The sequence below is a fragment of the Dendrobates tinctorius genome, unplaced genomic scaffold (assembly GCF_039654945.1).
Source record: "Dendrobates tinctorius isolate UK_male_01 unplaced genomic scaffold, ASM3965494v1 ptg000272l, whole genome shotgun sequence".
Classification (NCBI taxonomy): domain Eukaryota; kingdom Metazoa; phylum Chordata; class Amphibia; order Anura; family Dendrobatidae; genus Dendrobates; species Dendrobates tinctorius.
The window spans coordinates 7,969,849-7,995,000 of NW_027361939.1; the positions used below are offsets into that span (position 1 = coordinate 7,969,849).

The window sequence follows — 25,152 nt, forward strand, 5'->3', positions numbered from 1 at the left end:
TCTAAATACCATTCCTATGTGATAAAATTATCAGTTGGCAAATGCTGCCAAGCAGGAGATCTGTGCAGTGGCCAGAAGACATTATAACTCTTTCTAAGAGTTTTCCTGATGTTGTGGAAGAGTTGGCAAATGTGATCTGCACATATAGTTTGGCATGTTAACTTGTGAGGGTAGTGTACCCATTGTCACGACCTGTCATAGAGAAAAAATAAAAATCCATAAGATTCCTCAATTGAAGTAGAAACCTCACATTGAACATGTGGGGAAGAGAGAAAACCAATTGTCACTGAGGAAAAGAAAAAATAATTAACATGGGAAGTAAGAGAGAGATCTGTCACATCATCTCTAATTGAAGTAGCGGCTCCCTGAACTGACTAGGCAATTAAACCTGGAAGATCTACTCTGGGATCCAGATTTACAGAGGTGTAAGCTTCCTGTCTTCGAAGAATCTTCTAAGAATTTTTGTCTCCGGTGTCCAGATTTGAATATTGGAGTTTTACATCAATGCAATATTTATGGTAGATAGATTTTCGGCATCGTAGTGAAGGGACCATCAGAACGCATTCACTCACATCCCCATAAGGCCGGCAGGACCTCTCAAACTTAATTATGATCGGATAGATGGTACCAAACATGTCATATCTCAACTACATTGAAAGGTAAAATCGTGATAGAAAACATGATGAGAATATCTGCCGCCTAGGACCTCCAGGGGCGAAGATATCCTGTAAGTTGGGGATCTCATAAAATTCTGAAGGGCAAACCCACAAACATCCCCCATATAAGCTCATCAAGGGGAGGTTATGGGTGTGATTTTATTCTAATTGTTAGGCGTCTGGTTTCTGCGTCTGCTCTGCAGGAATCCAGAGCCTCACATCCTGCAGTCTCCTGCTGTCTATCTACTGCAGAGATGATTACTTTGCAGCAGACCAGTCCAGAGACTAAGTTCCTCTGTGCTCCTACTGGGCATGCTCACGAGGCGATCTCCCATTGGAGATCAGGAGTCACGTGCCCAGGTCCTGCTCCAGATCTCATTGGTCCATCTCGGAGATCTGGAAGGTCCCGCACGGCTTTAAAAAGCACGCATGACCGTTCGGCCATGTGCTAGTATAGACTTTTCAAGCTAATTGTGTGAATGGTGACGGATGTATGACTCTGGTGACTGACTCATTTGAAACCCCTTCCCTCTGATATTACGCATGTGGATAGGGAATTAGTGCAGCAGTTAGCACCAGTCAGTGGCAATCCTTAGGCCACTGTGCACACCGCACCTCTACTCTAGCGTCTGACATTGCACCTGCTTCCTAGCCTTGTCGACTAGCAGCCCTGCCCTACGCCGCGCTGCAGTTGCAGCCCTCCTTGGCATCCGCAGTAGCGACGCCGCACACACGGTAGGTCTAGATGGATGCAGCCCCTCTGCCATGGGTCCTGCTCCTGTGACCTGATACTGTGTCTGCATTTCCCTGTGGTCTGTGACACTAACAGGCTCAGCATTTTTGTATGTTTATGCTGCAGCGTCTCTGTGTGTGAACAGAGCCCGCTTTGCGCACTTCGGGTGAAGTCTAACCCGTGCGCATTATACCGCCATATTGCTCGTCTGTCATTACCTAGCAGCAGTGTAACACCTACTGCATGGTGGACCCCGAGCGGCGAACGCACTTTATTATTTATTTTTATTTAGTGCGTTCCGCCGTTCCTAAGACTAATAAAGAGCAGAAGTTGGGTTTGGTCCTTTGTTAGTCCTTGGAAGGTTCAACTTACTGTGGAGTCTGGCCATTTATTCCTAAGGGTTCCTTCTTCTGCTAAGCTCTGAACCATTTCTGTGACACCAGGTTTAGTAATTTTCTTTTATTATTCCTTTTTATTGCATGTAATTGTATATACTGTGTTGTTTTGTTCCCATTTTGTATCATCTTTGTATTTTTTATAAACACTGCCTATATTTCTGTACTAAATATATAAAATTTAATAGCGCTATTCCTATTGTTCGGTAGACCGCACCCCTGAAGCCATACGATACCTGTAACGGATGTCCAATCGGCCTGTATAAACAATTGTTATTGGCAACTAGTAATTTTTTTTGTTACTGTGGAGATGGCAGTGAGTGTACGGGGGGGGTATATAATTTCTATGCATTGGAATAGAAGATATATGCCATACGCTCAATATGAGTCCCCTAATAACTGTCACGATCCAGGTTGGATCTGACAGATTAAATGCATAAAGTAACCTTTTTTTTTCTCTTGGCTGTGTGTCAAAGGTGGTTTTGCCCCCGGTGGCCATTAGGGTCATTGCACTGTGGTAATTTCAGTTGTGGTTTTCCCCCCGGTGGCCATTAGGGTTATTGCACTTTGGTTACCTTAGTTTGTGCACGTAATTATGTAACAGGTGTGATAGCTCTATAAGAGAGTATCAGGTGTGTTAGTCACTGTTGGTGATAAGTTCCTCATTTGCAAGCAAGCCTGGGTAAAGAATGGAGCTGAAGGAGAGTCACGGGCAGCACAGTCAGAGTGCTGGAGTGGCAGCTATGGTGTTGAGCTGCACTCAACATGCTGGACGTTGTTGTTGAGAGCTAGACTCAATCATGCTGGAGTTTTTGTCATAAAAGCTGGACTCATTTGAGGGACTCTGTTTCTGGACAGCTGCACGCAGGTGGTGGACTCTGTTTGCTCCAAGGCTGCATTATGGTGTTGGATCCGGTCGGAGGAAAAGATGCACGCAGGTGGTGGACTCTGTTGCTGGGAGCGTAAGCAACAGAGCAAAGCTAAGTGGTATTCCCCTGTTTTGTCATTTTTCCTTATGTGTGTTTAGTGCAGTGGTGGGATTAGTTTCTCTTGTGAGGGTTTAGGTGCAGGGCGAGTCAGGGTTTTGAGGTTCCTAATCAGCGCCCAGTGCGGAACCGGCCTTGGGAATGTTAGGAGTGTAGAGACACTGACTTAGGGGAGTGCAGGAGGTCTCACGTTCCCATTCCCTATCGCAGGGCCACAATTGTTATTGTTACCCAGGTTTTCCCTATTCCCTCGTCTTATTGTATTAGTTACCGGCCTGCGGGCCGCGTCACATAGGACAATTACACGTGCCGCGTCCTGTTGTATCAGTTACCGGCCTGGTGGCCATGTCACTCAGGACGGGGCACGTGACAATAACCGGCCTAATAGTGGAAGCAGTCGCGGCTTCATCCATCCCTCATCTGTCAATTATGTAATTGCCCTGAAGACGGGAGGCAGCGGAGTTGTGTTCCCTTGACAACTTGTCGCAGTGGTAAGATCTTTGTGATCTCTCTGGTGAAGTGGCAACAGTGGTGGGATCTGTGTAACCTCCCGGCTGTGATCCTTGACACCACCAATTTAATCTATTATAATAAAGAAGGAGGTCTCTACTGTCTTTTTCTAATATTGTGGTGCCCAGTGCCACTCATGTCAGTAGCCAACCTGAGTTGGACCTCACTTTTCTCTTTCCTAAGTCGACCTTACATCAAGAGCTGCCTTTATGTGGCTTTTTTTTGGTTCATTCTCAATTTGGAACTATTAGAACTATTCTTTTACTGTCTATTGGCTTGGAAACATTCCTTAATGGGAAAATTAGCCTTGAATATATATTTATATAATATTTATAGCATGTCAAGCAGACAAGTCGGAGGATGACACTTCAACGATACAAGACAAGTCAGAGGGTGAGGGGACATTGGACTCTCACTAATGTCATCTTCCATATTGTCTATAAGACATTAAGTCATCACTTCACGTCCATGTCCTTTCGAATATGACAGTTTTTTTCTTTGTTAAGAAAATATATGGCATTTCTAAGCTATAAATGTTTCCAAGTTTTGCTTTTATAGTTATAGTCATTTTTATTCAGTGACAAGAACTGGTAGGTAAGGTGAAAGTAGTAGTCATGCTGTCGTTCTTGCTCTCAGGCTGGGGAGTATAGCGGGTCCTGCTGGACTTTTACCAGCCTCCATCCATTAAAACCTAGCAACCAGTTCTGTGTCACAGTTGACATCTTGTTTTCCATCACAACTGAGACAAGAAGTCATTTACCTACTGCATTAGATTTACACAAAGGAATAGAGATTCATCAATGTTGCTTGAGGTCAACATCTTCCGCTCCTAAGAAACGGCCCAAAAGCACTCAGCTCAGACTGAAAAAGTTTTACCGGAGTTGCCCTTTAAGTTTCTGGAATAAGAACTATTAAATGTAATGTAAAGCAGTTCCGATCGTTTCTATTTAATGACAGCTTGGAGGAAAAACTTGGAACATAATGATGAAAAACTGATCTGCGATTGGTTCATAGTTTTCAGGCGCCAGACAACCGCGATTTCACTACAAAATTTGCATAATGGAAGCTACAATTAATTAAATGTGTAAATGCCATGGGTATAGCAAAGAAGAGCACAAAATAATCAGATTAATGCGCAATTGTTTTCTGATGCGATGCAGAAGGTCCATAAGAGTAGATTGTGTTAAATTGGGACATTATGGGTCTTAAGACTCCCAAAATCTATCCAAAATATGCCATAATCATCTGTTATTGGATGTCAGATTTAGGGTGGCTTTTATACTGTATACTATTTTTGTTGAAAAATGGCATTATAGTTTTTTGACCCATGGTCAGGGGTGCAACAAGCAATAAGGAGAAGCTGTAATTTCTTAATATGTCCTATTGGTTTTGAATAAAAACTCAACTTTGGCTCAAGAACCACATTAAAAATATGCGTCTATCCTCTTTTCAGTATAGTATGTTATATAAATGTACATCTAAATAGCCAATGTGGCGGTAAATAAGGGTTATGAACAACTTTGGACTTTATTTTTTTACTTAAATACATGTATTACATATTCAGTTCTTTTTTGTTCATAAATCAGCTGAGAGGAGCTCAGAAAAGCACAAGGACCCCTGATCAGAAAGAGATCACTGACAGATCCTCAGTGAAAGGGGTTGTCTCAATGTCTTAAATGGTTAAATTTGCAAAGTGCCTTTAAAAATAAACAACTTTGCAAATTACATTTTATTACAAATCCTGTCTTTTCGCAAGAGTGAATGAAAAGAGTGAGTTGATTTAGAGTTTACGGCTCCATGCTTAGGTTCCTGGCCACTTCTGCAGTCTATTAATAAAGGCTGGTTTCCTAGGAAAGCTCTGTGCTTACAAGCTGTTTGCTAAAGAGCTTGCAAGTGCTGATTTGAAGCTGGCTGGATCACTGGCCAGTTTCAATCCCCTGTGCTCCTCTGATGCTAGAGAGGCAAAGCTGCCTCTGCTAATAGTTTTAGAGAGTACACAGTTCACTTCCATGGCAAGACCGTACCACCGATCTGAGCTGTCAAACTCCAGGAGTGCATTGCTCCCTGACAAACAAGAAGCCAGGAGGAAGAGGTGTGGTGTGCTCCTGAAGATAGATGATTAGTCAGTGTTCTACCTTCTTCCATGTTTGATGCTGTGTGGATTCCAGCATATGGCTAAACCCTTCATTCACGCCAAGTAAAAAGACTGTATGGGTGCTTAAGTCTATATTAGGATGATGTGAACAACAATGGGAGATAACGGATGATATAATGGAGGAGATTGGTGAACACAATTATGGATGAGATCGGAGATATAGAAGTGGATGATATCAGAGATATAAAAGTGGATGATTTCGGAGATATAGAAGTGGATGATTTCGGGTAAAAACGGAATCCGCTTGATATAAGCAGTGATTTTGCAGGGATCTGGACACGTGTGAGCAGCTCAGGGATCCAAGGGAAAATGTCTACATGGTTGAGACCCGGGAAACTTGGAGGGGCGGTTCTACACACAATAGCAATTAAAGGGACAGAGGATTCTAAACCCATGAATATGAAAAGAAGGGTAACTATGACATTTAATGGCCATAGCTGGAACAGCACTTAAGAAATGTCTTGCTGCACATGAATTGGCAGAACAGTCAGCCATTCTAACTCATTCTGCAACCAGCAATAGACAGTGCAACACATAGGCTATGGGAGGCTGGAACATGACCACACCATTGATCTGAACTGTCAATCTTCAGGAGTACACTGCCCCCTGGCAAACAAGAAGCCAGGAGGAAGAGGTGTGGAGCGCTCCTGAAGATAGAAAGCTACGCAACACCTTTAACTCATTCTGTATTCAGCAATAGACCGTGCGACATAGGGGCTGTGGAAGATAAATAATGCAGCTTTCTTGATGAAACCTAATTGGCCTTATCCTTTAAAAAGTTTTTCTAGAACATTGATGTGGTCCTACTTCCAACACTCCAACAAATAGCTGATTTAAGGGTTTGCGGAACTTCGGCAAATGCCGAGGTCTCTTCGTATCCTACCAAGAAAATATTCTAATAAGATACCAAAACATACAGAAGTCTGGAGCGACATCTACTCAACACACATTCACCAGAATCCTTTGTTCATCCACAGGGACCGACGATTATGTTGTCAGTGTAGATATATGCACAACGGTCCCTTAACAAGACAAATGAATGACTATGATAGTCTGTGCATTTACCAGGCCGTAAAGCTCAGTGCTATCCTGGAAACATGTTGGGGGAAAAAAAAGCTTTCTTACTAAAGAAAGTGCTCAATTAATTGGAAGTGACAGGAAGAAAATGATCTAGCTGAATGCTTTGATAAGCAATCAAGACTTAATAGATCAGGAAATATAATTGCTTACTTAATCATGCCCGGAGAGGTGCGATTTTGTGTGTTGTAAACACGGAGAGAATAATCCAGTGGCAAGGCCAGCTGCCAGTCTCAATATGCACGTGGCAAGTGTTGATTCCTTGTGACTTACAAGGTGAAGGAGAAAAGCGTAGACTACAAATTACTAACATTAGACTTCTTTAGGCACCACGAAACGTGCATGTGTTCGGAAATACTGAGTAATGGCCTCTCATGTGTGACTGGAAATGGTGAAGGAACCAGGAGATCACCTACTGCACAGAATGACAAGAAAACAAAACCTGCATCATGTGTCTGTACAATCTATAAGATATGACTCCGGTAAATGTGGGCATACAGGAGAATTTTTCTATTGTTTAGGAAACTGTTTATATTTTTAACACTAGGCCAGATTTCCTAGTCCTGACTAATTGTTAGACAGCGTGGACAATCTGAAGATTCTTTAATTTATCACAGTCGCCCATGCTGGATGATGTTACTAGTAAACTTAGTAAAACTTAGGTAAATTAAAGGAAATCTGTCAGTAGGATCAACCCTCCTAAGCCGTCTATATGAGCATGTAGGTCATACGAAGCTGAATTTAAGGATGCTTTGATATTTGTGATCTGATGACTTATTCCAAAGAAATCCACGTTTTTCTTAATATGCAAATGAGCTGCTTAGATCTATGGGCCGGAGATAGATCTCCCTGAGAATCTGCCTCCACAGCTTATTTTAAATGAAATGGGGGTGTTACCGGTGTGAGACATATATCGACTGACAGTCTGCTCTCCTGATCTACATGTCTCACACTGGTGTCACCCCCTTTCATTTAAAATACACTCTGGAGGTAGATTGATGGATCACCCACTAGATGTTTGAGTGAGCTGTCTTCTCATTTATAATAAATTCTGTGCATATCTTAAAGTGACCTTCAGATGTGTCAGCTGACATATGATTGGTGAAGAAATTGCTCAAAAAGTCTAAAATTCTTTATTGTGATTTATTGAAATACATTTGCCAGTGCTTCATGTTAAAAGAAATAGCCCTCTTTACTATGTTTGCGATTGTTTTCTATATGAAATGGGATTTTTTTTTGTATTATACAGTAAAAATCCTAAGTACCAGTAGTATATTGGCAAATATGGAACTATCTCTGTCCTAACTTGTTTAGAACATTGGGTTCGTTCTCACTCTACAGAGATCTGAGCATCCTAATTTTCCAACACTAAAGAATAGCAATATTTCCTTATAAAGGAGAACACGGTGGACATTCTCAAGGAAATTTATGTCTATATGAAAATGGTAAAGCACAAGCCATTTGTCATCTCTTGTCTTTCTCAATGAGTTGAGATTCATCTTTAACTGCCAGGCGACAAGGGTTTTGATTTAACAAGACTCTTCATCAAACATGGGATTTAAGGCCAAGCTGGAACATGGAGCATGTTCTCATACCGCTTTTGCATAGTAAATTCCATCCTCCGCAGGGACTTCGAAGGGGACCTTTCTGAAAGTTGGCACAAAGATGATAATGTAGAATGCATAAACTGTGATCTGATGACAATCTGGGTGGATGTTATTGGACATATCACATTTGCCAACTTTCACAATATTTTTTATTTTTGACCCACTAGTACGATCTGACGTACAGTAGAGATAATCAGTACCTATCGTTCAGAACTTTTATACTGCTGGACACAAGGCTTGTGCTTTTGGCATCTCCTACAAGAAAGAAGGTCTGATAGCTTGAAGTCAGACCCCAACGTTCTCAAATAAACGGCCCTGGAGAATAGCTTGAGTATTCACACCTCTGATCCATTTATTGTCTATGGGGCTGACAGAAATAACCAGGTGATGTACTCGGCTATTTCCTACAGTCTCAAAGTTAATAAGTGGATCAGAAGTGAACATGTTCAACCTTCACTCTGCGAATCAAGGTTCTTGGAATTGGTAAGGGTCATTGTGGTCAGACTGCAAACAATCAATGAGTTATTCCATATTCAATGGACAACTTCCATACTTGGTAGAAACGGATTAAATGATAGTTTAAGAGGTTGTAAAGGAAAGGAATTGTTTTTTCCCCAGAAGAAATCCAAAAGTTTTTTAGGTTGAAATAAAAGACTATGGTTGGAGAAGACAATTTCCCTCCATTCGGCAAGTTGTGGTTTTTCTCGTCTAAGAATGTTTTGCAATATGCTTGTTTTCGCCTTTTGAGGTTGACCGGCAGTGTGTGTGCCTGCTTTGTTATTTTTCTAAACTCATTAAAAAATGTATAATTTAAAAATAATTAGCCAAAAAAACCCTGAATATATGTAACAAAAATAAAGCAAAATCAAAAGTACATCCTGAAACTGAAATATCAAAGTCACACACTGCAGAGTGTGTGGAAAAAATATGATGTGGCTCTCAGAATGTAGTGAGGTGAAACAGACAGTTCTCAAGGCTAAATAACTGTGACAAGAGCTGTATGGTGGATCAGTGGTTAGTATTATTGCAGCCTTGTAGCACTGGGGTACAAAGATTAAAACTGACCAAGTGAAACATTCTGTATATACAGAGCTTTTTACCAACTGTCTGAAGATGAGGTTCTGAAATTTATCCTTGGTCATGTGACAAGGCTTGTTAAAGGGTCGGACATTGATTTTAAGGGTAACTAGTTATCTTTCCTATGTAGTGCTTGAAAGATAGTTTATTTCATTCTGCCAGAGAGATAATTTGCATACTTTTTTCCCACGGAGCAGTGCCTGTAAGACTCCATACTCATACTGGTCTCATTACGGAGAACCAGTACTTCCCCCATACTGTTCTTCTCTCCACATTCAACTGAACCTTATAGATAGCATTACAATGCTGCGGGGCCACCTTACTGAAAGTGTGGCTACCAGGAGAAAATTACCTTATTTCCTCCTGGGATCAGCAGGCTTTCAGTTATAGAGGTGTGCATGGAGTGGCTATAGTGCCGTGAGCGGCGACTGTAAGCACTCTTCTGCATGGTTATTGACAGTTTGCTCTACACCTACATGTTGCAGAGCCGGCTGACAATCATAGTGCCAGGGCTTGCTTACAACTGTTGATCATACTGCTGTGAGAGTTGACTGAAGCCACTCTGTGCACACCCCTATCACTAAAAGCTGGCGGTCTCCCGAGACGAGAAAAATTAATTTGCAGTAAGGCAGCCTGGCAGCTTTGTAACGCTATTAACCTACTTGTAGATTATCCAGCTAACAAAAAATCACTTAAAAATATCTATATGGGCAGCATGGTGGTTCAGTGGTTGGCACTGCAGCTTTGCAGTGCTGGAGTCCTGGGTTCGAATCCCACCAAGGACAACATCTGCAAGGAGTTTGTATGTTCTCCCTGTTTTTTGTGTTGGTTTCCTCCGGGTACTCTGGTTTCCTTCCACATTCCGAAGACATACTGATAGGAAATTTAGATTGTGAGCCCCATCGGGGACAGTGATGATAATGTGTGGAAACTGTCAAGCGCTGCGAAATATGTTAGCGCTATATAAAACTAAAGATTATTATTATATATTTATTAATTTGTATTAAAAAGACCACAACCAAATAACACTTAAGTTTATCCATTAGTACAAAATTGCAATGCAAACAGAGGGATTAAACCATTAATTATATAGTTCTGGACATTCCAGGTAAAGCCCAATTTTAGATTTCAATGGTATACCCTAGATTGTGGCACTACCTGACCGCAGAGGTTGGTACCATAAAAATGAGGGTAAACGGCACCTGTACTCTCTGTCAACTGATCCTATGGTGCGCTATCATAATATATACCCATAATAAAGGAAAAATAGGATCAATAGTGATTGGAGTCAGAAACATATATGCAAGACAATATATACCGGTATTGTCACAGTATGGGGACAATCACAATTGTGCTTTACCTGAATTTTCCAAAACGATATACCGTAATTAGTGGATTAATCCTGCTACTTGCAGTGTAGTTTTGTAGCAATTGATAAAAGTATGTGTGGTTTGTTGTTTAGGGTCTTTTTAAGACAAAGTAAAAAATATATATTTTTTAAGGGGATTTTTTTTGTTAGCTGGATATATGATTGATCATCGTTCTGTTATCCACTTTTGAAAGCTAAATAGAATATTTCCAAGGTGACAGGTTCTCTTTAAGTCACTTTGGCGTCACACTTGCAACATATGAGTATGGGTAAGAGCAATAAAATGTCGCTTGTTTCCAGTGATAAAAAAAGAAACCATTTATGTTCTGTAAAATGTCTCCCTGATAGAATTTATACAGGTAATCCAATATATGGAGAAAGGAAAGAAAGATTCAGAATTTTACAACAGTTACAAAATAAAATTGAAGCCATGTTATGCTTCATTGGAAGCAGAAGTGGTAATATAGACAATATTTCAAATCCTGGACTTTTTTTTTTAATAAATCGCTAAGCTATTTAAAGGGATTTTCTGAGGGTCTGCATTTTGTTTTCCTGAAACAGCGCCTCTCTTTGTCATTGACTGTGTCTGGTATTGCAACATAGCCAGGTTCAACTCAACAAAACTGACTTATAATAGCCGCTAGGCAAGAGTGGAGCAATATGTATTCTTCATTTACTAAAAAAGAAAAAAAAAAACAGCATCTAAATGCAATCATCAGATATTCCAACCAAATACTCCAATTTAGGGTCCCGTTACACTAAGCGACGCTCCAGCGATCCCGACAACGATACGACCTGGTAAGGATCGCTGGTGCGTCGCTACATGGTTGCAGTAAGCTGGCAAACAGACAGATCTCTTCAACGATGCAGCAACGATCCGGCGATCCGTATAATGACCTCGGTGGTCGTTGGTACCTTGTCACACAGCAGCTTTTCTGACGACTCACGCCTGCGTCCCTGATTTCTGCGTCGCCAACGAGGTCGCTCATCGGCGTCAAACACAGCGATGCATTCTGGCCAGCGGGATGCCAACGATCAAAAAATGGCCTAGCACATTCGAGCACGATCAGCGACATCGCAGCGGGGGCCCGATCGCCGCTATGTGTCACATGTAGCGTGATCCCTTGCGAGGTCGCTGTTGCGTCACAAAACCTGTGACATTTCAACGATCTCGTTATGTGAGACGGGGCCTTTAGAAACAACATTGGGGAATCCATTCTGAGCTGCACTCTCTTTCCACACACATATTCAGGCACAGTAATTTCATTTATTTTAGTAGAATTAATCTCTTTTATTATATCAGGGATTGACTACGGTACATCATAAGCCTATTCTCTGACTTGGGTAAATCTGTGTCTGATCATCATACTGTAGCACATCTATTTGTGACAAAGTCTTCCAAAAAATGCCTTGAAAATTGTGCACATATTTCAGAATAATCAAGGCTCCATTTATTGTCTGTAGACCTGGAAACATGTAGAATTACTTAGCATTGTTTTGATGCCATGCTCTGGGGATACAATAATACAGTTGGTCAATTGGATTGATAAAAAATTTAGTTCTAGTGATAGGGAAGATTGGGGACAGTAAATGTGATGAGGCCATAGTGTCAGAGATAACAATGGATATAGCAAGATGGAAGAAACTGGAGAATTAGTGACAAAATCTATTGGGAAGAGACTCGAAGTTCATAAGGCGATAGAGACCCCTGTTATTCAAGTTGGAACAAATTGGTGTGAAGACGCGAAAAGTTGCAAGACTTTTCCACAATTCTGTGCTGCATAAGAATTTTGTGACTTTTCAATGCAATTTACACCAGAATTCTGTCATAATTGCTTTGATGAATTAGGGACAAGGTGTTGGCTGAAACTAGGGAGTTGCAGTGATGACACAGTGAGCTTGCCTTATAGGGACATTATGTCACTGTGTGACGGTCTTCAATGAGGAAGGGGGGCCTCTTACTGACCCTGGAACTGGGAACCTAACTATCCCTGTCCTGGGAGTACTCTTTAAGGTAGAGAGCCCTGAATCTCAAACCTTACTATTCTCCTGTTAATGTCCTAAGCTGTCCCCTCCCCCAGGAGGCCTGGGACAGATATGTTAGTGAATATACACGTAAGACATATGGATAACAATGGATAACAAAACGCAACTTACATACAAAAACAATCACCAAGGGTAGAGAGGAATAAAGGGAAGGATAGGAAGGTACAAATCAAGTGGAAATAGTATAAAGGAGAGCAGCAAACAAGAATCACCAGCAGCAACTACAAACTCCAACTTCAGCACCCCAAATCCAGCAAGCCAGAAAGTAAACTTTCACAGGCAGAGATGAGAAGGTCTGGCCAGGTTTTATGGAGAAGCATACAAGTGTATATATAACTCATACATACCCTCCGGTCCCAGCTCTGAAACCGGTGAATCTCCACAGTGCTCATTGCGTGGACTGGGGAGATTCATATGTCTGCAGTCATACAGAGTGATAGCAGACTTATCTATTAGGACCAGACACCCCCTTTAAGCATAGGTAAATACGTAAGCCATATATATATGTAAAATTCATCAACACGGCCAAGTTACATGTTGCGCTCCCTGACGGTAGGGATGAACATCACTCTGGAGGAATATGTTGGCACTTGATAAGCTATATGAAATAAATAAATTAATAGGCACAGCCATGGGCACAATTTATACCTTTCACTGGTGTTTGAAAACCATTTCTGGTTACCTTATGAAATGTAATTGTTTCATTTTTTCATTTTCTTACTTTGCAAATCCAGTACTCAAAAATTATTTGCTGTGTACTTGTAGTAGCAGCTAAGGGGTCCGGTGATCCAAAGTGAACCAAATTGCCTATCACACCTAGGCTTTTTTCTGCAGGGAAAAAATGCTGTGTTGGTTTTCAGTTCTGTCACTCCACTACATCTGATATAGGACAACATGATCCAATCTGTTGTTACTGCAGTGAAAGTAGTTACAGTATGTTGTGGTTTGCACTACTATAGTATGACTGAACATGACGGAGCCCATTTTTTGCTGTTTTATGGCCCCTTCTACTTGTACTAGATTAGTTAACTATAGGTATTTTGGGGCTTATAGAGTGGAGTGGAGCAATTTTCTCTGCATTTTTGCAAAAAGTTTGATTAATTCATGTGAAAACATGACATTTAGCAATTCCTTGTCACATTCCGCCATAAATATTACATACAGAATCTTCCCTAAAATAATCATTTATCTTTCTGCTTCCTCCAATTTGTGAAAGTAGCATGTTGTAAATGAACAAAAAAATATAATAACGATAGGGATTAATGGAGCCGGGATATCGGGTATTATTAATAGAGCTGAGTGTTGATGGCGAGAGACAAGCGGTCCAATAAACTGTCAGTGTTCTGCCTTTTATATTATTGATAAAATATTTTATGAATAAATGAACTCCCCGTTAATGGGATTTTTCCTGAATAAGCCAGGTTGATTTATGACAAGTGTAGACTTCTTCTCCCCGGTGAGTTGAGGTTTTGGATTTTGCTTTTCACTTCTCTGTATTCTTTTTTTTTTTTTTCTGTTTTTATTATGTCGGTATTTATTGCCTGGTTTGGGAATTCATTGTAAGCAGCTGAAATTGTCTGTTTCTCTACATGAGACAGAATAGGTTTATTTCGTGTGATCTTCTTCAAAGTTTGTTAAGAGATCCACACGTCTATATATTAGTTGATGCTCTCTGTCGATATCCAAGGCAGGATTTCTTAAATTAAAGGAGATTTCCACCTTTACTTGTTTGTTTTTTTATTTTTTGGGAGGGCCAAATGCTGAACTTTGGTGGCCTTTGCTAACTCCATCGAATGAAAAATCCCAGTTGGGAAGGAATGGATGGGACTTGGAAAGTTAGTGAAAATCCAGCACTATTTTTCCAGTGTGAATAAAAACAAAAACCTTTATTAAAACATTGAAAATAAAATTGTAGTGCCATTAAAAAATAGGGAATCCCGGATATAGTAGCAAAAACCTACATGCTTTAAAACAGCATTTGTTGTATGCAGTGCTTATTCATTGATTAACAGGATTTTAAGAATTCCACAATTTTAATTTGGATGTTTCAATCAAAGTTTTTGGCTTTAGTCACACTGGAAGACTAGTGCTGGATTTTTACTGGTTTTCCAAGTTGCATAATTTATGCACAATAAACTCTATTACCTAAGGACTAGTTTGTTAAAATAAAGGATAAATGATATTTGTGTAACATGTCGTTCCATTGCTCCAAGAATCATTTTCAGACACCAAGTATGGCATCGCTCAGGGGGCTTATTAAATGTGAGCAAAGAGGGAAATATCCAGCTCATCCGCGTGTGTACCTCAGGCAGTTCGGAGCAGTGGTGGCATCTAAGCCTAGATGCATAGAGTACAGGTGAAGATATCAGGTGCAAAGTCTTATGAACATTTCCTTTACAACTTGAAGCATTTTTCTCACAGTTTCGTTCCTTAGTAGTACACTCCAGGGCTTTCTATATCCACGGTTTCTACATACTTCACCAAATCCCTGCTTTAATGCTACAATTCTGATTAACAAGTGTCTTTTTCTTGCTTTGGGGTTCCACATCCTCTTTCCACTGCTAGCTTTTATGAACTCACACTCAGGACACTTTAATAGTCCCACACACTTAGTCCTGTTTACGCCCGTTACCTTTAAACATCAGAAGCTTGGGGTCTCGTGGCTAGTAGTCCTTTCCTAGGACCCGTCCCCAGAAGGTCAGTCTGTGTTCTGCCCTCACTGAACGAAGCAGACTTATACAGACAGCTAAACTGCTATACTGGGGTCCAATAATGAGACTGTAGGTTGAGTCTGTGGTTTTATTGAACTTGATATATTGGCACAGTGAAACTATAATATAAACATAATATACAATCAATCAGTACAGGGTACAACAGGAATACATATTATACATAGTACACTGTGAATGAACATTAGAACACTAGTAGCTGACCAGGGGCAGGACTGATTAAACCAGGCTAATATTAGGACAGGAATTAGCTACAGAAAGCATGAGTACATACCGGCGATGCAATCACAAGGGGAGAGGAGAATACAAGATCCTTCCTGGATACAGGCTTAAGGAAAATGGAGGAAAGTGGAGAAAAAGCTACCATAATGCTTTGCAAAATGAAGGTGGAGATTCAGACATTGGAATTGAAAACAGAAAGATAAGACTGCGATTATGACTCTGGTCACTAGAGGGAGCCAAAACACTGCAAACCAATAAGACTGTTATGAAACTACATAATTATGCAAATATTAACAAACAGATAATCAGAGATTACAAATTAGATGTCGAAGACAGAACACTCTGTCTCCAGGCCACTTGCAGTCTGGATCTCTCGATCCCTACTCTTCAATCTCCTCTCATTTAGGCTCACCCCAAAATGTGTCTCTGCTCACCTTGGGTCTTGTGGTCCACTCATTACACACCACAGGCCCCCTACGTGACTCTTTGACAGGAACTTGTCGCTTTCCCTGCATTTGAGTCCCTCCCACTCCTGGCTAGTCCTAAATATTAACTCTAACTATTTCTACAGTCAACCTAATAATAAACAATAACAATAATCTTTATTTATAACCTACTTGTATTACCAACATTACTAATACATCTAATGCACATCACAATTCACATTACATTTCACATCACATTATGCAACATTTATACTTGTTTCTTCAAGGGGAAGCATGCCCATATTATTACAAAACACTGATGGGAGGGCTTCTTTAAGGTTTTTCTTAAAGGGATTGTTAATTCTAAGAACATTTTTCTTACTTCAATGCCTGTATTTGGGTCTAAAATTCATTTTTGAAAGTGAGTTTCCTTAAAACGTTTTCACTGTTTGATTTTTACAGGCCTTTTTTCCTGGCACAATCAACTTTGATGTCTGCGGTCATAAATCAACTGAGAGTTGCTCAGAAAAAAAAAAAGATAAAGATAATAGAAGTTATAAGCTTCCCATCAGACTGTCACAGTGGGCTGACTGACAGATTTTAGGTTAGTTCATTCTGCAGCAAGAGGCCGCACGGTAATACTGAGACTATAGAAAGCAAATAGTGCACATTTTTTTATAAGAACCCAATTGCAAAAATTATTGTTGGCCCAAATTACATGCATTAAAAAAAATTGGCTTGAAAAGTGAACACACTCTATTCTATTTTATCTCATTAAATCAATCTGAATTTTGTGAAAATGTTGTGAATGCAACTACATGGCCTTGTGCAGCCAGTCCGATGAGATGGACTTCTAAAACATTCATTTACTACCTGTTTTAACCAAATATTAAATAATAATGAAATATACAGCATTAAATTAAGGTGTAGAAAGATGCACATTATGTTTGACAATATGTTAATAATATATGAACTGAAATGTTACGGCTGCAGCATTTCCATTGTTAGACGGAGGTAATTACCCTCAGTATAATTTTGCTTCACTGATATATTGAGCTATCTGTAATTATTGGCCAAATAATCCATAATAACAATATATTGTAGCTGGAAACCTAGGGAGAGGGAAAATAAAAAATAAACAGAAATGTCAGCACATATCTGGAAATGTCAGCGCTTTTTTGTGCCAAGTTGTGCAAGAAATTAGAAAGTGAAAGAGTTAAGGCCAAATTTTCCTTTATATATACATAGTTCCTGTTAGTTTTGACAGTGTGCTTTCCAAGTTTCTTTTTTTTTTTTTTTTTCTATTTTACTAATGGGAAAATATTAAAGATGAGCAAATCGATTCAGTGTGATTCGAATTCTTGTCAAATTTTAGGAAGTTTGCTGAATTTAAACGATTTGCTATTTGATTTGGCTGATTTGCCCTCCAAAAAAATCTCGTTTTACTTATTGCAGAAGACTACATGAGCCAATGAAGGCCCAAATAACAGTGGATGCAGTTGGGCGGGCTTCTCCATAATGCCTTGCAGCTTTACACATTACATCACATGGTATAGTGCAGTCAATCAGGTGGGATTATATAAGCCTGTATAAAAGCAGAAGAAGGGAATGCAGCATCCATTCAAGGCTCAATCTGGAAGATGTCAAAGCTCACAGCTTAGCAGGAAAGAAATCTATAAAATACTAAATAAACATTACAGATAGTTGTCTGACAGTATAGTTGTGAAGAAGAATTACCATTAATTAACTTGTAATCATGTAAAGAACTGGTGAAAAATTTGGACACTCGTTCTCATACTATGGTTTTCCTTCTTCTGATTGGAATGTGTACATTGTTCACTGTACAGTACGCTTAGACTGAAGACAGCAAAACCATGAAGGAACACATATGGAAAAAAGGAGTAAAGATATACTTGTGAAACAAATCAATAAGTGTGTAAACCTTAAATCCTCTTTTACACACCCATTGCATTCTCACCGGTTGTCACCTGCAATTGCTTCCAACAGGCTTAACGTCTTAAAGGAGTTTGTAGAAATGCTGAGCACTTGTTGGCTGCTTTGCCCACACTCTGTAATTCATCTCATCCCAGACTATCTCAATTGGGTTGGGGTTGGGTGATTGTGGAGGCCATGTCATCTGAAGTACTCTATCCCTCTTATTTTTTGGTCACATAGCTTTTATATAGCTTAAAGTTGTGTTTGGGGTCATTGTTGTGTTCCAGCTGGTGCAAACCAGATGGAATGGCATGTTGTTGGAGAATGGTATGGTGGCTATGTTGGGTAAGTGTCCCCTAAATTTTGAATAAAACATCAACAGTGTCATCAGCAAAGCACCCCTACACCATCACATCTCTTCCTCTATTCTCCACTGTGGACACCGCACATTTAAAACCATTGGCTTACCATGGCAGTTGGCACCAAAAATCTTCAATTTCGTCTCATTCTTAGACCTCGGCACAGGTTTTCACTGATCTAATATTCAGTCTTTGGGTTGGGTTGCCCATAAAAGTCTTTTCTTCTTGTTGGTGTTCCTCAGTAGTGACTTCTTTGCAACAATTCAGGCCAGATTATCTTTCTGCTCCGGACAGAAGATGTTGAGATGTGTCTGTTAGATGATGTCTGTTTATCATTTATGAAGGTTGTTTTATTTGATTTTCTGTCAATTTGCAATTCCTGAGGCTGATAACTTTGATAAACTTATCCTCTTCAGCAGAAATAATTCTGGGTCTCCCTGTCATTGGGAAGTCCTCATGAAAGCCAGTTTCATTATAAAAATGTATGGTTTTCATGGCTGCACTTGAGGATTCCTTCAAGGTTCTAGCAATTTTCCTGATAGACGGACCTTCATGTTTTAGAGTAATGAGGGCATGGTATTTCTCTTTACTTAGTTGAATGGTTCCTGCCATATTTTGGTTTAGACCAGTTGAAGAATAGGGCTCAATACTGTATGGAACTGTATATTAACAGCGCCTCTACAAAACACACCCAATGATAGCAAACACTTTCTGAAGGCCATTGATATCACAAATGAACTAATGATGAAGCATACCTGAAAGCCATTTTAGGTGACTATTTAAAGCTGCCTGAGAGAATGTCAAGGTGGTGTAAAGTTGTTATCAGAGTTTAAAGGTGGATACTTTGAGGAATCTAAGGTTAAATACACATTCTGGTTTGTTTTACAATTATTTATTTAGTCCTGGTTTCCATATGTGTCTCTTCATGGATTTGCTGTCTTCAGTCTGAATTTACAATGTGCACTTTGCAGAAATAACTAGGAAATCCATCACATTAACAGGTGTGTCCACTTTTGCACATGTATGTTGAGGTCACTTTGACATTAATAAGTCTGGGATTGCATTAAAGGGCAAGGGCATTAAATGTGTTGGATAGAGTTCTAGAAGGCCTCAGAGTGTTACTCACATCTCTTCAGAGCAAGTGGAGTATTTGTAATTCACCACAGTTACAATTTTTGGAAAAATTTGGGGAACCTTAAAAATTTAAATTTCAAAAGATTTCCCCATCTGAAAGTAATATGTAATCATATTGTCACATAGTAATATTCACATGGATCATATAGACAGTGCATAAAAACACAAACACATACAAAACCATATTGTATGTGCACACATAAACTACTATTAACACAAACATAGAAAGATACAGACATCTATTCTACACAGATACATACATATACACCTACACATGTACACACATACACACATATATAAACATTTATGCCTGAAATTGAAAGAACCATTTATGATATTTTTTTTATTCACATTGATGGTCCCAAAATTCAAGTGTAAGGAGGCTTTCCAGTTATTTATCATCTGAGCAAAGTGGCTGGAGTCAAGAAAGTTTAATGTAGAAGAGACTTATTGCTAAGAGTAATAACTTTGGACATCTTCGTCAAAAGTTGTGCCAAAGGATAAAGAGAAAACAAAATAAGAACTACCCTCTGTCAAAATGGAGATGTAGATGATCCAAATATTGTAAAAATGATTGCATATTCTGATAGTTGCCATGATGAACTTAAAGAAATTTCCTGGCCATATAACACATAACAAATGGTGTAAAATATTAAAATAGTATTTGCTTACCAATGTCTGCCAACTCTTGTTCTGCCGGTCTCTCTGCTGGATAGACATGTGACTGCTGTAGTAGCCAATCACTGATCACAGCATTTACCATGTGTCACCATACAGCCAGTGATTGGATGTGTTGTCTATCTGGACAGAGTGGTAAATGGAGACCAGTGCGAGGCTTTGAAATGAAATCAGTAAGGTACATGTTGATTCCTCTAGATTTTTTAACCAAAGCAAGTGGTGAGTAGACAATATCAGCATATCTACAAGGTAGAGGGTAGTAGACATGAAGACACCTCTCATGCATAGTTTGGACTTTTCTATTGTAACATACGGATGTGAAACAATAAAAAAAAAAAAAGACAGAAGAAGAATCAACCCCTTTGAAATGTAGTGCCGGAGAAGGATGTCATAAATACCATGGATGGCAAGAAGAACAAACAAATCATTTTTGGAACAAATCAAGCCAAACATGTCACTATAACCAAGGATCACCAAGCTACGACTTGCCTACTTTGGACATATCATAAAAAAAGCAATCACTGGAGAAGGACATCATGGTCAGAAGAATACAAGGAATAAGGCGAAGAGGAAGACCAGCAACTCAATGGCTTGATGCAATCAAAATAATGGCGGAGAAGACCCTGGTGGACCTATCTAGGCTTGCACAAGATCAATCTTCCTACAGATTATTCATCCATGAAGTTGCCATGGCTTGGGACCAAGCCAAAGGCTGTTATTAAATAAATAGGGGGTAGTAATAGCTGTGTTGGCACCAGGCAGAGCTGCAAGCATAAATAAGTATGGCACTTTTTGCGATTGATCGACTATGTAGTGAGGAGCTGCAGACATCACTGGAGCATCAATGGGTTAGCTCCTTACCTGCCCCCAATATTATGCATGAATATAAAACTAAATAAAGGATGTTACAAAATCTATTAGAAGGAGGTATGTATTAACCAAAGGTGGAAATGATCATGACTCTGGTTTGTGTACATGAAGGCTGCAGCAGCACTATAATATACAGCATACTATGTTCTATGAATGATTACAAAGGACAACTGATGAAAGCGGTCAATTTGTTTGGTGCGTAATGTAAGACCATCTTCTTGAGTGACATCGGAGCTGTTGGAAAAGTACATTAGCCCAGATATTCAGTTTGGTTAATTATACACAAGCATAGATTAATTATAAACAGAATTCCTCTTGGGTGTAAATGAGTGTCCAATTATGCAGAATCAGCAGATCAGAGCTGAATATTTATGAGATGGTGGGTTAGAGGGTGGCAGAGGAGGTGCCCCTCGCTGTCCCCTATGCTGGCCATCTCCAAAGTGATACAGAGAGAAGGTTTTTTTTTATACAAAAAGCAATGGCCATAATTACATTTTCAAACTACATTCTGTAAAGATAAAGGCAAGTAATTCATGCTTCATGCAGGCTTGGCCTGGAGCCTGTCCGGAATACCAAACTGACAATTATGCTGAATTATGGGAAACTCGAGGATGTAGATTGTTATCCAACCTGAGCCCAGACCAGAGAATTCATTTTGCCTTATTAATGATCTCTGCCGCACTCTGTGGTTAACCGCTGGTCAGCTCCAGAAGCTGACTGTCCTCTTGTAATTGAACAGCTTTCGGACGGACTACCAAGGTAATTGCATCCACTATGGGTGGCTGCATAGGTGGATTCTGGCGTACGAGAGAAACCAAAATGTTCTGACATGATAGATACGGAGATAAATAATGTCTTATGTCTTAGAATTGGTGGAGTAAATTTACTTCTAGTTATTAAAAATTTTTTTTGAAAGGGGTAGGTTATTTCATTTTCATTAATTAGATTTCTATATGTAAAAAAAAAAGTAATAACATATTTCTATTATTTTTATGATAATTTTTAATGTAGAATTTTTTTAAAACTATTTTCTGTGATTGCCGTGTTTGAGCATCACATTACCCTCCAGCATTAACTATATAGAAAGCACAAAAAGGTGTATGTTTTATGGACAGAAATGGAAGTTTCAAAATGTCTCTAGACTAATGCAGTTTCTAGGAAGAGATGGAAGATTACTTCTTCTCTTGGGAACATCAGGAAAGCCTCAAATATAGTTATATATCTCTATATATTTTGTTAGGCCTATAGCAGTACAGTTGAGCTGCAATCTATCATTATATATCCTGCCCTCTAATATTGAGAATACTCTACTGATCATGTCCCAGTCTACACAGCAAAGCTAAAAACAGGAAGTGTTCACTTATTATTTAAAAGGTATAAGAATACATATTTCATTAATTGTATATGGATAGTCACATGAAATCTATCACTGACCGTGAGGGTTTATAAAATCAGATTCAATTCTGTATGTCAAGCTGATATCAACATAGATAGGAATTGCCAACTACTTTAATTATTGGTTAGTCAGCGTTGCAGGCAGACTGGTTAGTTTGGTTCCGACGACCAGTCAGTGACAGGACATCCTCATTTTGCCCCTTTTTAACTAACTTATGTTTCACAAAAAGGAAACTGGAAGAAAAATAGGTGTCTCCAGGAAAATGTCTAGAAATTAAAATAGAATTATTGAACCTTTCAGGATAATAGTTTAAAACACAGAAGAGGAATAGAATTCCTTTACCTATCCTTGGATAGCTGACTGATTTATTTTTTTTTATTAGGGGGCGAGGGATGGGGTCTGCTGGGTGGGATGTAAATTTTTGGAAAAGTTTGGTTTCATCACTCAAAATTCAAGATCTTTATTTTGGCATCCAGGTAGCAGTAAAATAGTGCCATTACCAAAACTGAGAGAGAGCCTCAATGTTTGAGTATAGGAAAAAAAATTTGGCCCAGCTACTAGACAAAACTCATCATTTTAATGAAAAAAAGAGAATAAAAAAAGTTTAATGATACAAAATGCAGATCTAGGACATATATCATTGTCTGGTTTACATATAGAATTATTCTACATACAAGAATAATATGGTCAATGGATTGCCTAACATTATAATGGTCCCGAGTTACATCTTGATTTATGGTTAGCTTAATTCACCGTTTCACAGAGTTCAGAGCTTAAATCTTCCAGCTTTTCCATGTCTGCATCACGGGTCATCTTTACACCAGATTCTATAAAGCGGTTTTGATGTATGAAATACTATATATTGCACTTCATTCTGGAAGTTTAGCTGGGAGGATGCATTGGCGTAGTAGGAGGGGGGAGGCTTGGCCAGACATATGTCCAGATTTTGCATGCCATAGGGAAACCAACAAGCCACTTGACCAAGGTTCATAGATTTAGAACTAGGGTGTCAAACTGAATCAGTCTCCTACTGGCGAGCTTCATGACAAGTTGACAGCAGACTAGACTGCAGGCTGTATAATGTGATCGAAGCAAGCTTATAAATTAGTTATATATACGAGTATATTCAAAATTACTTCTTTTAAGTAAAAAAACCTAAATCTATATATAGATTTATATTGATATATTACGGTATATTGTTGGAAGATATTTAGTATACTGTGTGTTTTATTGTTGACTATTCCTGCTTAACCTGGGTTTAGGAGTCCAGGGGGCGACTCTACTTAGATTGAAATCTATGGTGGTATCTCTTTATGTTCACTTATCAGTCGATCACTGATTAGGACCACCCACTGGACTCCTAAATCTCAAATAAGCAGGAATTTAACGAAATCTTTTCCCACAAACCTATATATCAATCTGCTCAGCTGCTCCTCCTTACAGATTAGATTTCATGTTTAATTTGAGAAATTCCCTTTAGTCCATAAATGGTAATATTTCATAGACATACCTCATCTTTAGCTTTAACAATAGTATTAGATGACCCATTACATGCTATAGCATATCTTAGCCTATGCCCCATGACTAGAGGACATATTTCTGACTTTCAACTCAACCTTTTTCACTGGGTTTTGAAAAATGTGGATTTCTAGCCTACAAGTTGGCCATACACATTTGATAGTTGTTGGACGTAATTTCAGATGACGACCATCTGTGCGAGATCCCCCACATACAGTAATGCTCGACCAAGCATTTTTGTGTTGGCCATGAGAGAGGAGCTACCAGATCCTTATGTCCTGACATCCCCCAACATAATCTGTCAGAGGACAGTTGGACACCCTTGTATAGATTAGATGGCTGGTCAAACCTGTTGAAATTGCTGGGTTCAGACAAGTTTTACTCAATGTGTATGGGCGCCTTTAGTGATTAACTCCACCATCGCTATTCTCCCTGTATTACAACTAATGCAAAGCTTAAAGAGAAACCATCATTTTAATTTTTATTCAATAAATTTATAGTACACGTGAAAATAAGTAATCTTGTAATATATTTTATCAGAGAAATCTGCTTCTTTCTCCTCCTGGACTGATCTTTCATTCTAAAAAAAAAAATCTCATTTCCTGGTTAAAATCTGGATTCAGTGAAGACAGACTTTCCCATTACTGAGATAGAAGATGGCAGCTGCTGCCGATAAGACTCTATGTAGACCGGATGGGGAGGAGCTTTGCCTCTAGCTCCACCTTTCCCCTTAACTCCTCCCATCAACATAGAATCTCCTTGGTACCAACTGCCATCTCCTATGTCAGGAATGTAACAATCTTCACTGAATACAGATTTTACCCAAAAATTGAGAATTTTGAGAATGAATGATCAGTCCGGGAGGAGAAAGAAGCAGATTTCTCTGATACAATATATTACAAAGTTTCTTATTTTCATGTGTACAGTTGATTTATAAAATAAAAATTAAAACGACGGTTACTCTTTAAGTTATTTCTTCGAGTATTTGTTGCAAGTTTTGGATATTCTATGTAAGCTTAGATGTTTGGCACACAACATGAGTAAAATGTAAAGCAACCTTGTGTATGTATTTCATGCTACAAGACATGTAGTGTATTTCCTCGGCTTATTCATTCAGGCTTCTCAACATGCACATCTCTCTCCCCGATGACCAGCCTGCATTCATGCAAGTGCGTAGGACATTCTTATTTTATTCAAGCAAATAAGAAAACATCACCATTACTAAGCTGGCACACCTCGCCTCCATTCATGACTTTCTCAGAAGTGGGAGAGAAG

At 39.3% G+C, this 25,152-nt stretch overlaps 1 protein-coding gene across 2 annotated transcripts in view; it reads left to right on the forward strand.

Moving 5' to 3' along the window:
• LRRTM4 (leucine rich repeat transmembrane neuronal 4) overlaps window positions 1-25,152 on the forward strand; it is an 867,464-nt gene that overhangs the window by 708,301 nt on the left and 134,011 nt on the right. The window lies entirely within an intron of this gene.